Here is a 6,992-nt window from a genome sequence, read left to right on the forward strand (position 1 = left end):
CTCAGTGCGGGCGGCGGAGGTGGTGGGCGGCGGCGCGGGTGTGGGTCGGGGGGAAGGGGGAGATGGGGAATGGGTGGTGGGGGCGAACCGCAAGGGATAAGGTCAGCCCTATGCCGACGGCCAGGCCATCGACATAGTCCTGGCCCTTTGCCACGTCAAAGATCCATCGACGTGTGCGCTGCTATGCCGACGACATAGGCCCTTTGCATTTTTTTATTTTTTTTATTACGACATATGTGTGACTCTCAGCACACTGTAAAAAATAGTCCCACCTCGCCCAAAGACAAGCATAGGAGGGCCCACCGTAACACCTGGCGGCATTGCTACCCCACTCCGGTACCCCGTCCCGTCTAACCCTAGCACAGACGACCGTCGGATCTAGCTCTTTGACTTCCGCCGGACTGGGTCTGGCCGGTGGACCTTTTCACATGGTTGTCGTAGCCCAGACCATAGCTGCACCCCCAACACCATTCCGGCCCAACCCACCCAAAGATACCCTCCGTGTCGGCCCGACGTGGCCGTTTCCCCCCTCCGGGACACGGCGGCAGCCACGCCCGTGAGGACTACACGGCAGGACGGGGGCCCTGGGGAGTAGTAATGCCACCGGAGCGTCGCACTGGGCCCTCATACATGCGGGGTGGTGTGGTGGCATGTCTGAAGAGGCGGCATGCGTCTCCGGGGTGTGCTCCCCCTCACGGACGGCGCCACACGGAGGGGATCTTGCTGTCGGTCTGGCCCGGATGTTGCTCCAGAGTGTTCCTATGGGCTGACCTAACACAACCGGGTGGATACGTCCACTCGCCAAAGCCCGTCCGTGCAAAGTCAAGGGGCTAGATCCCATGGTCAAACGCTACAGGGTTAGGCGGGACGGGGGCACTGGGGGTGTAGCAATGCCACCGGAGCGTCGCACCGGCCCCTCATACATGCGGGGTGGTGTGCTGGCGTAGACGCGCGAAGGGCAATCCGCATAAAGGGAATTTTTCGGATACTTCTCCATCACCAAAATTTATGAAAAAATACCATCGTTCCTATAGCACATGTGCCCACGTCGTGCAAAAAAATTCATGATTTTATCGCGCTCCGAGTATTTAGTAATATTGACGCCGCATCGTTACCGCAGAGTGTCTACTACCGTGGCATCGCCATCCGTGAGGGGGGCCACGCCCCAGAGACACGTCCCGCCTCTTCGGACATGCCACCACACCACCCCGCGTGTATGAGGGCCCGGTGCGACGCTCCGGTGGCATTGCTACCCCTCAGTGCCCCCGTCCCGCCTAACCCTGTAGCGTTTGACCACGGGATCTAGCCCTTTGACTTTGCACGGACGGGCTTTGACCAGTGGACCTCCCCACCCGGTTGTGTTAGGTCAGCCCATAGGAAAACTTTGGAGCAACATCCAGGCCAGACCCACAGCAAGATCCCCTCCGTGTAGACCCGACGCGCCCCTTTCCCCCCTCCAGGTGCCGGCGGCGGCGCCGTCCGTGAGGGGGGGGGCACACCCCGGACACGCGTGTCGGGCGTTTGCAACCGCCACAACACTTCCAGACTTGTGAGAGGCCGCCTATGCAAGATTTGGGGGCATGCTAGCCCCCGGAGGCCGCCGGCCACAGCCGTAGACGCGCGAAGGGCAATCCGCGTAGAGGGAATTTTTCGGATACTTCTCCACCACCAAAATTTATGAAAAAAGACCATCGTTCCTATAGCACATGTGCCCACGTCGTGCAAAAAAACTCATGACTTTATCGCGCTCCGAGTATTTAGTAATATTGACGCCGCATCGTTACCGCAGAACGTCTACTACTGTGTCATCGCCGTGCGTGAGGGGGAGCGACGCCCCGGAGACGCGTCTCGCCTCTTCGGACATGCCACCACACCACCCCGCATGTATGAGGGCCCGGTGCGACGCTCCGGTGGCATTGCTGCCCCCGAGTGCCCCCGTCCCACCTAACCCTGTAGCGTTTGACCACGAGTGTCACATCCCTAGTCTGGTATGACTTAGACTAGCTAGCCATTTGTGCATCATATTTAATTTCATTTAAATTTGAAAATGAGGATTGGTGGAACCCTCAGAATCATTTTTGAAAATGACCTAAATAAAAATTTCTCCAAAAGGGTCCAAGAAAATGCTCATGATGCCCTCTAAAAATATTGGACAGAGATAAAAATCAAAACAATATTTTTAGGAGCTCATGGATAATTATTTTGGCCATTTGGATTAATTCGATAAATATTTGCATTGGAAATATATTTCTATATATATGAAATATGGTCCAAAAATTATGCCAATTATACAAGAGCTCTGGAATAATACCATTAGCCCCTACAAAAATTGGCATAATAAAATTAAATGATTTAATATATTTATTAAATCAAAACAAATGTCAGAAAAATTAGAAAACAAAAATAAAAGAAGGAGGGGCTTACCTGGGCCTCCCCTCCCCTGCGCAGCCCAGCAGCAGCAGGCCGGCCCAGCCAGGAGGCGGCCCAGCCCGCCTGGCCCCCCCTCCCCTGTCGCCTTCCTCCTCTGCCAGGAGGACGGGCGTGTGCCCGACGCTCGCCGGCACGCGCGCGCGCCACCTCCCCCCTGCTGGCCACCTCCTGCTTCCTCCTCGTCGCCTGGAACGCCCCGGACGAAGCCACGCAGCTGCCGCACCGCTCTCACTCTCCCTCGCCCTCCTCCTCTTCCCCTGCTCTCTCTCCCTCTCACCCGAGAACCACCGCCGCCGCCGACGGGCATCACTGTAGCCACCGCCTCTCCCTCGCCTCCCCGTCGTCCCCAGGAGCTCCGCCTCGTCGCCAGCTACCTCCTCGCCGAGCCACGCAAGCCGGAGTGCCCCGTGGAGCCGTCGCCGTCGCCAAATTTGACTCCGGCCGCCGTGGACCCTCGCCGGCGATTCGGGAGCTACCGGGCATCCCCGACCTCGCCCTCGCGCTCGCTATTTCCGCGGTGAGCCCCCGCACCGAACCCCCTCCTCCCCGTGTCCGTTTGCCCCGTCTAGCTAGCTCGCCACCGCGCCCGTAAGCCCCTCGCCGCCGGCCATGGCGCCACGGTGGCACGAGCCCAAGCCGGTCCCTTCCGCGCGCGTCCCCGTGTTCCTGGTGACGCCAGGAGCCCGTAGGAACCCTCCGTCTCCACTGCCGTGCACCACAACGCCGCGGCCACCAGTTGCCGAACTCCGGCCGCCGCCCTGAGCTCTGCTCCGGCGAGCTCCGGCGCCCCCGCAGCCCCCCACCAGCTCCCCTGGTTGCGGACGACGACGGGCTACGCCCTGGTGCTTTTCGCGCGACCAAACGCCGCCTGCAGCGCAAGTCCGGCGAGTCGCCGCCGCGCTAATGGTCGCCGCCGGCCAGAACCCCGGCGGGCTGACGTGGCTTGTTAATTAGCCACTAATTCCCCACCCGCTGACGCTGACAAGTGGGCCCCAGGGCTTAGTCAAAGCTGACCAGCCCAGGTCTGACTCGGGGTTAACCCCCTGTCACTGACGTGTGGGTCCCACACGTCAGATTTGACCTGGACAGCCGCGTTGACCCGCTGATGCAATGATGACGTCATGCTGACGCAATTATACATTTTCTGGAATTAAAATAATTCAGAAAATCCAGAAATTGATTTAAACTTCAAAAATTCATATCATTTCAACCGTAGCTCAGATTTAAATAATTTATATATGAAAAATTATCAGAAAAATGCAACCTTTCCATCTGTACTAGTTTCATGCATGAAAAACCAACTTATACATGCTGAATATGGGAAAACACATTATGGCATATTTAAGAGACCTAATTTAGAAATGCATTTGAAGCTTTGGTTCAAAAGGACTTCAAACCAATTGAACACTAGTTGCATTAGCTCAACAGAATCACATCTACATGCCATGTTCATGCATCATATTGTTGCATATGATTGTGTATTGATTGCCGGCACCGTTCCTTCTCGATAGGTCCTGCTCCGGAGACGTTCCAGAGTACCTGTCTGTGAAGCAGTGCCTCCCCTGTTGATTTACCAGGCAAGCAAACCCCCTTGTTCATTTCGATAAAACCCTACTCTCTCGCTCCTGCTCTCAGTTATTGCATTAGAACAACAACGATTCATCTGCTACTTTGTGCCGCGGTAGTTGAACCCATTCCTCTGCATGACCTGTCATTGCCACAGTAAATAGTTGAAACCCACTAGCATGTGTAGGAGTTGATTGAAGCCATTGATGTGTGCCTACCATGCTATGCCTGCTAGTGCTTAGAGTGTGTCAGGTCTGATTCATTGGGAATGAATTGGAGTGTCACGATATGTTCTGATGCTGAGAGTGAAGTGTGTGAACACGATTTGGTAAAGGTAGCGGTGAGAGGCCATGTAGGAGTACATGGTGGGTTGTCTCACTGGAACCGTCCTTAAGCCCTGAGTTCTGTGTATGTTGTCCAATGACCCGATACTACCACACATTGGGCTCCGGGCGCTCCAAGCCCTCTCGACTTATTAACCAACTTGATCTCTGTCCAGGAGTCGCAACTAGTTTCTGGTGTTTGTAGGTAGTGCTATTTTTCTACCAAGTGGCACCCGGCAGGGTGGGCTTGGGACAGACTAGGCACACGTGGCCCGGTGTACCGAGTGGCACCCGGTTGGTGGGCTCGGGAACCCTGTACACATCGTTTGGGGCCGTAAGCAACACCCCGGCCGGATCTCCTTGCGGATGGAACCCGAATAGGCGATAAACCTGGACTAGAGTCTTGTGTGGTTAGTCAGGTCGTGGCCGACACCCTCGCCAGGCTTCCGCTTGAAGGTTGCCGAGATACATGACGTGTACATGGCGGTAAGTGGCGAGAGCGTGTGTGAAGAAGTACACCCCTGCAGGGTTAACATGATCTATTCGAATAGCCGGGTCCGCGGTTATGGACTTCTTGGATGCTTACATGGTACATAGACAACTTGAAGTGGATACTATAAAATGCTCAAGACATGTGTGAGTGCTATGGATGGCCTTCTCGTAGGGAGACGGGGATGAATCCATAGTAGTGTATTGTGTGGTGATTAGTGGACTCGTGTACGTTGTTTCACCTCAAGAGTTTCTGGTAGTCGTAGAATAGGATAGCCACAGAGTCAAAGCTGGCTTGCTGCAACTAAACCCCACCTTACCCTCTTGATACAAATGCATGTATGATAGGATCTGATGTAAGTCTTGCTGAGTACCTTTGTACTCATGTTGCTTTATTTATGTTTTTGCAGCGGAGACTTCGGTCTTACTAGTGTTCTCGTGGACTTCGACTAGTAGCTAGTACCTCAGCTACGATCTTGATCGGATGTTGTAGATAGTCAGGCTCTTCAGCCTTTTTCATTTGTAGATGTCTGTACCCAGACATGTAATGCTTCCGCTTGTTGCTTGTATGCTCTGTATGATGGGTCTTGTGACCCCTGTTTGCAATAATTGCTATGACGGCTCTTCTGAGCCTTTATCTATATAAGTTGTTGAGTTATGCTGTGATGCCATGTTGTACATCACATACTTGCATGTTATGCGTACGTGTAATGTGTATTGCTATGTGTGGGATCTGACTATCTAGTTGTTTATTCTTAGTAGCCTCTCTTACCGGGAAATGTCTCCTAGTGCTTCCACTGAGCCCTGGTAGCTTGCTACTGCTCCGGAACACTTAGGCAGGCCGGCATGTGTCCTTCTTCGATCCTGTGTCTGTCCCTTCGGGGAAATGTCACGCGATGAATACCGGAGTCCTGCTAGCCCGCTACAGCCCGGTTCACCGGAGTCCTGTTAGCCCAGTGCTACAGCCCGGACCCACTTGCTGATGACCGACACGTTCGAAGCTGGGTCATGGATTCCTGTCTCTGTAAGTCTGTGCCACTTTGGGTTTATGACTAGTCATGTCAGCCCGGGCTCCTTATCATATGGATGCTAGCGACACTATCATATACGTGAGCCAAAAGGCGCAAACGGTCCCGGGAAAAGGTAAGACGACACCCGTGGGGATACCGTGCGTGAGGCCGCAAAGTGATATGAGGTGTTACCGGCTAGATCGATGTGACATCGAGTCGGGGTCCTGACAGCGTTGGTATCAGAGCCAGGTTGCCTGTAGGATTACCAAGCAAAACCGGTCGAAGTTGAGTCTAGAAATTCTTTAGTTATGTAAGGGAATTGATTGTGGGTTGGAATGTAAGGCTCTTTTTACTCCTTTACCTCATGGCCTTCTGATCTGAGTCATACTATCTTTCCGACGGGATTAAGGAACTAGGCTTTCTCTTCCGTCTATCAGGATCACGTGTTACTACTCCGTAGTTCCATAGGATTGGTTGATCAGAGTCATACCCCAGTTTCGAGTACTTCCGGTGTAGTCTGTTTAGTACTATCCCAGAATCTTGAGTGGTGATGTTGAGTTGTTGTACTACCCCATTCTTGGTATGATGTCTCATTCTGAGCATTTTACTGCCGTTATGCTGCCGGAATTGCCCTAGGAGTTCGAGTGATACTAACTCCTTGTCCTACATTCCACAGTCTTTAGTTGATGCTGATTCCGTCCTTGGTTCGTTTCTCAGGATGTCATCGGCTAAGCGAAGTTCCGTCGCTCGTAGCCAGAACCATGGAGATGGTAGGGATGAGGATCCTCCTGACCAGCCTTCGTTGACAGAGCTCATGCTAGAGATGGAGAGGAACAAGCGTGAGTCTAATCGCTTGTTGGCACGTATCGAGGAGAATACCGCACATCAGTTCAAGGGTTCTGTGACCATTCATGATTTTATCCGCTTGCACCCACCTACCTTTCATCATTCCATCGAGCCACTCGATGCAGATGACTGGCTCCGTAGCATCACTCATAAGCTGCATTCCGCGAACGTAGCTGAAGATGACAAGGTCACTTATGCCACATATCACCTAGAAGGTCCTGCTAGTCTTTGGTGGCAGAACTATGAGGCTATGCTTCCAGTTGGTCAGATTCCTACCTGGAAGGATTTCACTGAGGCTTTTCGCGAGCATCACATTCCCCAGGCCCTT

Source organism: Triticum dicoccoides, chromosome 1A, assembly GCF_002162155.2.
Source record: "Triticum dicoccoides isolate Atlit2015 ecotype Zavitan chromosome 1A, WEW_v2.0, whole genome shotgun sequence".
Classification (NCBI taxonomy): domain Eukaryota; kingdom Viridiplantae; phylum Streptophyta; class Magnoliopsida; order Poales; family Poaceae; genus Triticum; species Triticum dicoccoides.